Genomic DNA, 11,485 nt, shown 5'->3' with positions numbered 1-11,485 from the left:
CTAGGCTTAGGATTGGGTCTTGTCCATCACATCATTCTCCTAATGATGTGATCCCGTTATCAACAACATCCAATGTCCATGGTCAGGAAACCGTAACCATCTATTGATCAACGAGCTAGTCAACTAGAGGCTTACTAGGGACATGGTGTTGTCTATGTATCCACACATGTATCTGTGTTTCCTATCAATACAATTATAGCATGGATAATAAACGATTATCATGAACAAGGAAATATAATAATAACTTATTTATTATTGCCTCTAGGGCATATTTCCAATAGTCTTCAATCTTGTATCTTCATAGTCTAACAGTTCGGCTAATGGAGATAGTCCGGCTGTCCGGAGACCCCCTAATCCAGGACTCCCTCAGTTTGTATCGGAGAACATAGGATGAAAATGTGCATCAACCCATATGCATACCCCAAAGTCACCTCAGGAATCTGCGAGTTGAGTGCCAGAAATTACATCAAGTGAATCAACAGAACATCCCATTGTCTCCACGGATATCCCATCGCAAGACATACATCAAGTGTTCTCAAATCTAATACTCAATCTAACATAATGAAACCCCGAAGAGCAAGACTCAATTCATCAAAACAAGATAGAGGGGGAGAAACACCATATGACTCAACTATAGTAACATAGCTCGTGGTACATCAAGATCGTACCAAATCAAGAACACGAGAGAGAGAGAGAGAGAGATCAAACACATAACTACTGGTACATACCCTCAGCCCTGAGGGTGAACTACTCCCTCCTAGTCATGGAGACCGTCGGGATGATGAACATGCCCACCGGTGATGGTTTCCCCCTCCGACAGGGTGCCGGAACGGGCTCCCGATTATTTTTTTGTGGCTACAGAGGCTTGCGGCAGCGAAACTCCCGATCTAGGATTACTACTTGGGGTTTCTATATTTATAGGAATTTTTGGCGTCGGGAACAAGTCAGGGGGGTCCACAAGGCGACGACAAGACAGGGGGCACATCCTCCACCCTTGTAGATGCCTCGTGGCTCTTCTGGCCCAACTCCTCTGCTTTGTGGGCTTCATCTGGTCCATAATAAATCACCGTAAATTTTTACCTCATTTGGACTCCGTTTGATATTCATTTTCTGTGAAACTCAAAAACAAGGAAAAACAGAAACTGGCACGGGGCTCTAGGTTAATATGTTAGTCCGAAAAATGATATAAAATAGCATATAAATGCATATAAAACATCTAAGATGGATAATATATGCATGGAACAATAAAAATTATAGATACGTTGGAGACGTATCAGGACCTATGTTCAGTTTGCTAGCTATGCCGGTTAAGCATGCTCAGTTTAGTCGTTGCATGTGCTGCTCCTGCCTTTCCTTAACAAATTCTAGTGAATTGCCCTATTGTCATGGGAGACCACAACTACCTATGGGGCCATGAGCCCCTTTTGGTTTGGCTGGGGGATGGGCACATCACACAAAGAGCGGAGAAGCGTAACACAGTGCGGCAGAGATCACACGGACAGTTTTACCCAGGTTCAGGCCGCTGTGAGGTGTAAAATGCTACTCCTGTTTTGGTGGCTTTATGGTGTAGAACGTGGCGCTCTTGCCCGATAGGGTTTCTGCTACCTCTTGAGCACTGCGTTGGTTTTCCCTTGAAGAGGAAAGGGTGATGTAGCAAAGTAGCGTAAGTATTTCCCTCAGTTTTGAGAACCAAGGTATCAATCCAGTAGGAAGCTACGCGCGAGTCCCTCGCACCTGCACAAAACAAATTAATCCTCGCAACCAACGCGATAAGGGGTTGTCAATCCCTACACGGCCACTTACGAGAGTGAGATATGATAGATATGATAAGATAATTTTTTGTATTTTTATGATAAAGATGCAAAGTAAAATAAAAGCAAAGTAAGAAGCAAAGGAAATAACTAAGTATTGGAAGATTAATATGATGAAGATAAACTCGGGGGCCATAGGTTTCACTAGTGCCTTCTCTCAAGAGCATAAGTATTTTACGTTGGGTGAACGAATTACTGTTGAGCAATTGATAGAATTGAGCATAGTTATGAGAATATCTAGGAATGATCATGTATATAGGCATCACGTCCGAGACAAGTAGACCGACTCCTGCCCGCATCTATTACTATTACTCCACTCATCGACCGCTATCCAGCATGCATCTAGAGTATTAAGTTCATGAAAAGAGAGTAACGCCTTAAGCAAGATGACATGATGTAGAGGGATAAATTCATGCTATATGATAAAAAAAACCATCTTGTTATCCTCAATGGCAACAATACAATACGTGCCTTGCTGCCCCTACTGTCACTTGGAAAGGACACCGCAAGATTGAACCCAAAGCTAAGCACTTCTCCCATTGCAAGAAAGATCAATCTAGTAGGCCAAACCAAACTGATAATTCGAAGAGACTTGCAAAGATAACCAATCATACATAAAAGAATTCAGAGAAGATTCAAATATTGTACATAGATAGACTTGATCATAAACCCACAATTCATCGGTCTCAACAAACACACCGCAAAAAGAAGATTACATCGAATAGATCTCCACAAGAGAGGGAGAACATTGTATTGAGATCCAAAAAGAGAGAATAAGCCATCTAGCTAATAACTATGGACCCGTAGGTCTGAGGTAAACTACTCACACTTCATCGGAGGGGCTATGGTGATGATGTAGAAGCCCTCCATGATGGATACCCCCTCCGGCAGAGCTCCGAAACAGGCCCCAAGATGGGATCTCGTGGATACAGAAAGTTACGGCGGTGGAATTAGGGTTTTGGCTCCGTATCTGATCGTTTGGGGGTACATAGGTATATATAGGAGGAAGGAGTACGTCGGTGGAGCAACAGGGGGCCCACGAGGCTGGAGGGCGCGCCTGGGGGGGTAGGCGCGCCCCCTACTATGTGGCCTCCTCCTTTGTTTCTTGACGTAGGGTCCAAGTCTCCTGGATCATGCTCGGTGAGAAAATCACGTTCCCGAAGGTTTCATTCCGTTTGGACTCCGTTTGATATTCCTTTTCTTCGAAACCCTAAAATAAGTAAAAACCAGCAATTCTGGGTTGGGCCTCCGGTTAATAGGTTAGTCCCAAAAATAATATAGAAGTGGATAATAAAGCCCAATAATGTCCAAAACAGTAGATAATATAGCATGGAGCAATCAAAAATTATAGATACGTTGGAGACGTATCAAGCATCCCCAAGCTTAATTCCTTCTCGTCCTTGAGTAGGTAAATGATAAAAACAGAATTTTTGATGGGAGTGCTACTTGGCATAATTTTAATGTAATTCTTCTTAATTGTGGTATGAATATTTAGATCCGAAAGATTCAAGATAAAAGTTCGTATTGACATAAAAATAATAATACTTCAAGCATACTAACTAAGCAATTATGTCCTCTCACAATAACATGGCCAAAGAAAGTTCAACCCTACAAAATCATATAGTTTAGTCATGCTCCATTTTCGTCACACAAGAATGCTCTCATCATGCACAACCGCGATGACAAGCCAAGCAATTGTTTCATACTTTAGTAATCTCAAACCTATAAACTTTCACGCAATATATGAGCGCGAGCCATGGATATAGCACTATGGGCGGAATAGAATATGATGATGGGGGTTATGTGGAGAAGACAAAAAAGGAGAAAGTCTCACATCAACAAGGCTAACCAATGGGCTATGGAGATGCTCATTGATTGATGTTAATGCAAGGAGTAGGGATTTCCATGCAACGGATGCACTAGAGCTATAAATGTATGAAAGCTCAACCAAAAAACTAAGTGGGGGTGCATCCAACTTGCTTGCTCACGAAGACCTAGGGCACTTGAGGAGGCCCATTGTTGGAATATACAAGCCGAGTTGTATAATGAAAATTTCCCACTAGTATATGAAAGTGACAAAACAAAAGACTCTCTATCATGAAGATTATGGTGCTACTTTGAAGCACAAGTGTGGCAAAGGATCAAGGTTGTTAGAATCGCGATTCTGTTATACGATTCTACGACTTTATGATCCAAACTTACCCATTTGATTCTACAATTTTAGTTCATAAAATCTACGTTTCTATGATCCTGGTTGTGAATATTCTACAATTTACGATTCTACCATCAGAGCTCCGATCCGATTCAAAATCGCGATTCTGACAACCTTGCAAAGGATAGTAGCATTGTCCCTTATATATATATATATATATATATATATATATATATATATATTAATTTGGCCTTTCCCCTTTTTTTATTTGGCCTTTCTCTTTTTTTAGGACAATGCTCTATGAATGATGGTCATCACACTTCTATTTATTTACAACTCAATAATTACAACTTGATACTTAGAACAAGATATGACTCTATATGAATGCCTCCGGTGGTGTACCGGGATATGCAATGAACCAAGAGTGACATGTATGAAAGAATTATGAACAGTGGCTTTGCCACAAATACTATGTCAACTACATGATCACACTAAGCAATATGACAATGATGAGTGTGTCATGATAAACGGAATGGTGAAAAGTTGCGTGGCAATATATCTCGGAATGGCTATGGAAATGCCATAATAGGTAGTTATGGTGGCTGTTTTGAGGAAGATATAAGGAGGTTTATTTGTGAAAGAGTGTATCATATCACGGGGTTTGGATGCACCGGCGAAGTTTGCACCAACTCTCAATGTGAGAAAGGGCAATGCACGGTACCGAAGAGGCTAGCAATGATGGAAGGGTGAGACTGTGTATAATCCATGGACTCAACATTAGTCATAAAGAACTCACATACTTATTGCAAAAATCTATAGGTCATCAAAAACCAAGCACTACGCGCATGCTCCTAGGGGGATAGATTGGTAGGAAAAGACCATCGCTCGTCCCCGACCGCCACTCATAAGGAAGACAATCAAATAACACCTCATGTTTCAAATTTGTTACATGACGTTTACCATACGTGCATGCTACGGGACTTTGAAACTTCAACACAAGCATTTCTCAAATTCACAACTACTCAACTAGCACGCCTTTGATATTATTACCTCCATATCTCAAAACAATCATCAAGCATCAAACTTCTCTTAGTATTCAAAACACTCATAAGAAAAAAATTAATCTTGAATACCTAGCATATTAGGATTATTTAAGCAAATTACCATTCTATTTAAGACTCTCAAAATAATCTAAGTGAATCATGAGAGATCAATAGTTTCTATAAAACAAATCCACCACCGTGCTCTAAAAGATATAAGTGAACTACTAGAGCAAAACTATATAACTCAAATGATATAAGCAAAGCACATAGAGTATTCTAACAAATTATAAATCATGTATGGCTCTCTCAAAAGGTGTGTACAGCAAGTATGATTGTGGTAAACTAAAAACCGAAGACTCAAATCATACAAGACGCTCCAAGCAAAACACATATCATGTGGTGAATAAAGATATAGCTCCAAGTAAAGTTACCGATAGAAGTAGATGAAAAGAGGGGATGCCTTCCGGGGAATCCCCAAGCTTTGGCTTTTATGTGTCCTTAGATTATCTTGCGGGTGCCATGGGCATCCCCAAGCTTAGACTCTTGCCACTACTTGTTCCATAATCCATCAAATCTTTACCCAAAACTTGAAAACTTCACAACACAAAACTTAAAGTAGAAAATCTCGTGAGCTCCGTTAGCGAAAGAAAACAAAAGACCACTTCAAGGTACTGTAATGAACTTATTCTTTATTTATATTGGTGTTAAACCTACTATATTACAACTTCTCTATGGTTTATAAACTATTTTACTAGCCATAGATTCATCAAAATAAGCAAACAACACACGAAAAACAGAATCTGTCAAAAACAGAACAGTCTGTAGTAATCTGTAGCTAGCGCAAGATCTCGAACCCCAAAAATTCTAAAATAAATTTCTGGACGTGAGTAATTTATCTATTAATCATCTTCAAAATGAATTAACTAAATATAACTTTTCAAATACAAATGGCAGTAGTTCTCGTGAGCGCTAAAGGTTCTGTTTTTTACAGCAAGATATCAAGACTTTCCCCAAGTCTTCCCAACGTTTCTACTTGGCACAAACGCTAATTAAACACAAAAAACACAACCTAAACAGAGTCTAGATAAATTATTTATTACTAAACAGGAGCAAAAAGCAAGGAATAAAAAATAAAATTGGGTTGCCTCCCAACAAGCGCTATCGTTTAATGCCCCTAGCTAGGCATAAAAAGCAAGGATAGATCTAGGTATTGTCATCTTGGTTCTTTACATTTCCCTGCATATTCGGAAATCTTGAGATCTAAAGAGTCCAACCGCTTATTGCAAAGGGTAATCAATATATTCATGCGGTGGAGATTCCCGCTAACGCTTTTAAGAGGTTCAAGAGACTTTTGTAAAATCTTGGTTACTTCGCAAGTTTTCTCAAAAACTTGCGTTTCCTCTTGGGTATGATGAGGCCCCTTTTTTGAGGTAGAGTTCCTACTATACCTTCTATAATTTCAAGCGCAATACTGGGATCAATTTCAATAAAATTGCCTTTGGCAACGCAATCCAAAAGTTGTCTATGAGACATATTTAATCCAACATAGAAGTTGCAAAGCAAAATTCTAAAATTCACCTCTAGGGTAAACTCACAATAAGAGTCCATCATTATAAACCAGGCATCTTTTAAATTTTCTCCTTGCCTTTCTTTGAAGTGAAGAACCTCAAACTCAGGAGACAAAGGAGCAGATATGGGACTAGCCATAACGACAAGCAAACGGAAAAGAGGCGAACGGAAAAAGAGAGGGAGGATAGAGAGAGAGAGAGGGCGAATAAAACGGCAAGGGTGAAGTGGGGGATAGGAAAACGAGAGGCAAATGGCAAATAATGTAATGCGGGAGATAAGGATTGTGATGGGTACTTGGTATATTGACTTTTGTGTAGACTCCCCGGCAACGGCGCTAGAAATCCTTCTTGCTACCTCTTGAGCACTGCGTTGGTTTTCCCTTGAAGAGGAATGGGTGATGCAGCAAAGTAGCGTAAGTATTTCCCTCAGTTTTGAGAACCAAGGTATCAATCCAGTAGGAGGCTACGCGCGAGTCCCTCGCACCTTCACAAAACAAATAAATCCGCGCAACCAACGTGATAAGGGGTTGTCAATCCCTACACGGCCACTTACGAGAGTGAGATCTGATAGTTATGATAAGATAATATTTTTGATATTTTTATGATAAAAATGCAAAGTAAAATAAAAGCAAAGTAAGAAGCAAAGGAAAAAAACTAAGTATTGGAAGATTAATATGATGAAGATAGACCCGGGGGCCATAGGTTTCACTAGTGGCTTCTCTCAAGAGCATAAGTATTTTACGGTGGGTGAACGAATTGTTGTTGAGCAATTGACAGAATTGAGCATAGTTATGAGAATATCTAGGTATGATCATGTATATAGGCATCACGTTCGAGATAAGTAGACTGACTCCTGCCTGCATCTACTACTCTTACTCCACTCATCGACCGCTATCCAGCATGCGTCTAGAGTATTAAGTTCATGAAAACAGAGTAACGTCTTAAGCAAGATGATATGATGTAGAGGGATAAATTCATGCAATATGATAAAAAAACATCTTGTTATCCTCGATGGAAACAATACAATACGTGCCTTGCTGCCCCTACTGTCACTGGGAAAGGACACCGCAAGATTGAACCCAAAGCTAAGCACTTCTGCCATTGCAAGAAAGATCAATCTAGTAGGCCAAACCAAACTGGTAATTCGAAGAGACTTGCAAAGATAACCAATCATACATAAAAGAATTAAGAGAATATTCAAATATTGTTCATAGATAGACTTGATCATAAACCCACAATTCATCGGTCTCAACAAACACACCGCAAAAAGAAGATTACATCGAATAGATCTCCACAAGAGAGGGGGGAACATTGTATTGAGATCCAAAAAGAGAGAAGAAGCCATCTAGCTAATAACTATGGACCCGTAGGTCTGAGGTAAACTACTCACACTTCATCGGAGGGGCTATGGTGATGATGTAGAAGCCCTCCGTGATGGATACCCCCTCCGGCGGAGCTCCGGAACAGGCCCCAAGATGGGTTCTCGTGGATACAGAAAGTTACAGTGGTGGAATTAGGGTTTTGGCTCCATATCTGATCGTTTGGGGTACGTAGGTATATATAGGAGGAACGAGTACGTCGGTGGAGCAACAAGGGGCCCATGAGGGTTGAGGGCGCGCCTGGGGGGAGGGTAGGCGCGCCCCTACCTGATGGCCTCCTCCTTTGTTTGTTGACGTAGGGTCCAAATCTCCTGGATCATGTTCGGTGAGAAAATCATGTTCCCGAAGGATTCATTCCGTTTGAACTCTGTTTGATATTCCATTTCTTCGAAACCCTAAAATAAGCAAAAAAAATAGCAATTCCAGGCTAGGACTCCGGTTAATAGGTTAGTCCCAAAAATAATATAAAAGTGGATAATAAAGCCCAATAATGTCCAAAACAGTAGATAATATAGCATGGAGCAATCAAAAATTATAGATACGCTGGAGACGTATCAGTTGCCTAGGAGCAAGAGTGGCTACACGCGTATGAATATGCGAGGGGTTGAATCCTCTCTACGGTTTTCATGGGCCTCCTTTTATAGATAAAGCGGTCACCACAGTGGCAAATCAGTCTTTTACACACTAATTTGATAGCAAACAGTGCTATCATACCTAACTCTGCAGATGGACAGAGCACATTAAATGCGCTGCTCAGTGTCACATCACAGTGTGCCCGGTTGGCCTTGCCAAGCTGTTTTGCCAGCTTCTCACCTGCTTGCTTGACACATCTCGGGACGGCTGTCATTTGGAGGTGTTTTCCGTAGGAAGTGGCTACCATGTGGAAGGACACATCCACTTAGTCACTCAGGGGCTTGACACCGCACCATAGATGACATGCTTCGCTCTGAGGCCCGACGGGACTGTATGGAAGCTTGCTTCTGGGGTAACCCCGACCTCGCCAGGCTCGCGTGAACGGCAAGGGGGGTTTCTTTTCCCTTAGTGACATCTCGCTTCTCTAGATCGACTTGGTCTTCTTAATTTGCACTTTGATTCTTCAAAGGACTGATCCTTAGTGCTTGGTCTGATTTTGGGTGCTGCAAACTTGTCCTTAGGCCTGTGCACAGTCTGGGCAATAGACCTAGGGTTTGTTGCAATGATAGGATCCCCCGGGCCTGACCCGAACGCGCTGCCAGGCGTCACCGGGGTAGGCCCTAACCAGTGCACAGGAAGGAGCGTAGTGTTGGCTTGCCCTTTTGGGATCTTCTTTGCTTCTTCATTAACCTGAGCCCAGATAAGTTTCCGATTCTCCCACGCATCGTTAAACGCCAATCATAGTGGGGCAGATAATAGGCCACGCCTTGTAGAATACCCACGTCCCACATTCACGGGGCGGTAACTGCCATCCCACTATTCTTCCCGATCCAAGCGCTTATGCCACGTGTACTGCATGTATTGTGCAGGGTTGGTGGCAGATGCGGACGATACGGGATGGGTAGCCGCCTCGATCGCGCTTGCGCCGGACGCTCCTCCCCCGATGGAAGGCCACATTGGGGACCAGCCCTTGGAGTTCATCATCGAGATGTACAAGCCTCTGCACGGCCGTCTCCGTCTCCCCACCCCATTTGCAAGGGCGATGGAGCTCGACCAGCCGCGGGCATTGAAACTGCACATGAGGGGCTGTGGGAATGGCAGCGTACGGGTGGATGTAGATTTCCCCGCCCTCAAGTCATGTACTTCCTTCGAGGTTGGATGACTTTTGCCCACGCCCACAGCTTGTCAGAAGGGCACGTACTCCATTTTTATTTCATGGAGGACGGTTTCCTTTTCGTCAAGGTTTTTGGGAGCTCGGGTGCTCGCTTAGGGTGCTAGGCGGAGAGCTCGACCGACGACGAAAGCTCCTCCTCGAGCGATAGCGACAAGGAGGACAGTGATGGCGATGACGACGGTGCCGATCGAGAGGGTGACGACTCTGACTTCGGCTAAGCATCAGCCACACTGTCACCATCAGGTGGTGGCAGCACCATCTGCATTTGCATCTCCTCTCCGGCAAGGTGGTTTGCCAGGGAGTTAGGAGCAGGAGTAGAGGTGGTGCTTCCAGCTCCTCCAGTAGCCTTTCAGCTAGGCCCCGGCAGGCTTCCTCACTATAGCTTCGTTCTCCCTGCCACGTCCCTCTTGCCCTGGTGGAGGTAGTTGACGGGATCTCTCTTGCCGGGCTACCTCTCTTGGAGCCCGACAAAGTCAGGATGGGCTTCTTCCCAGGCGCGCCTTTTGCCCTCTTCACCTCTTGCCGCAGTGCCTAGCAGGAGAGGGACAAGAAAGGGCATCACGGGGCACGTATCTTTTTCAATCTTAAATCTGTAGGCACTTGTCAAATTTTAGTTCAAATTATGTAATCTCTTTAATCCATGTTTGTTTCCTGTAAGGTTTGTACTTGTTTGATCAGCACATTAATGAAAAAAATAAACCTTGTCAGGGAGTCGTGCATGTAGTATGCCCATGCAGAGGTGGGATGCCTCTATACTTTTAAGTAAACAAGTTTCCCCCGACAGGCTATCCTGCCGGTCCCCTTAGTCTTGTTGCCACGAAGTTAGGCCTACCGGGGCACAAATCATGAAGGGGGACCAGACGCCCGCCAGTCCTTTTTCGTCAAAGTCCACTTCAACCATCCTTGCCGAAGCAACGTTCGAGTCAAAAGATGGGAGCACCTAAGTTTCCAAAGGCAGCTAGGTTTTCTTATGGACAAGTCCTTACTTGTAAAACACATATGGATAAGAGAAAGAACTTATCTGTTTGGCTTGCCGGAGATCGTAGTGTAGGCTCATCTTCTTATCTCGTCTTGGGGACCAAGCCCATGGTAGGAGCCTGCAGTTTATGCAGATGAAAATGATGCCAGATGTGATGTTATCTACATGAACATGCGATGCTCATGATATGCTTATTCTTTCATGCAACTTGTCGGGGGCCCCCAATGCTTCATTTATTTCTCTGTTGCTCACACTACAAAAAAAGACAAATCCATGACATTTTGGGCCGAACGAAAAAAATTCTGTCATACTTATGACACTTCTATGACAATAATTGTGACAAAACACAGTATCATCATAGATGTGGTGGGGTCCTACTTCTATGACAAAAGATCATGACAAAAAATGGGCTTTTCGCCCTGGGCGGGCCGGAGATGCAGCTGCATGACATTATATGGGCCATCCATGGCGGAAAAAACCGTGGTAGAAGCGAGGGCGAGGAAAATATCGGGGTGTTCCCAGTTACGGTCAGTGGTCAGGGCCGAGCGATGCGCGTTTCTCTCGTACACGCACGCGCGTGGGTGCGAGGCATTGGGATCTAACTAAACCCGAGTGAGGAGTTGGGCTCTAACTGAACACGAGTGATTGCACTGCAGGCTACGCCTTACTGAACCCGAGCGATCGATCGATGGCTGTTAACTGAACCTGACCGAGCGATTCCTTCGCTACTGCTGCTAACTGAAGCC

Source organism: Triticum dicoccoides, chromosome 4A (assembly GCF_002162155.2).
Source record: "Triticum dicoccoides isolate Atlit2015 ecotype Zavitan chromosome 4A, WEW_v2.0, whole genome shotgun sequence".
Classification (NCBI taxonomy): domain Eukaryota; kingdom Viridiplantae; phylum Streptophyta; class Magnoliopsida; order Poales; family Poaceae; genus Triticum; species Triticum dicoccoides.
The sequence above is the reverse complement of the archived record's forward strand: the minus strand, read 5'-3'. Positions refer to the sequence as shown.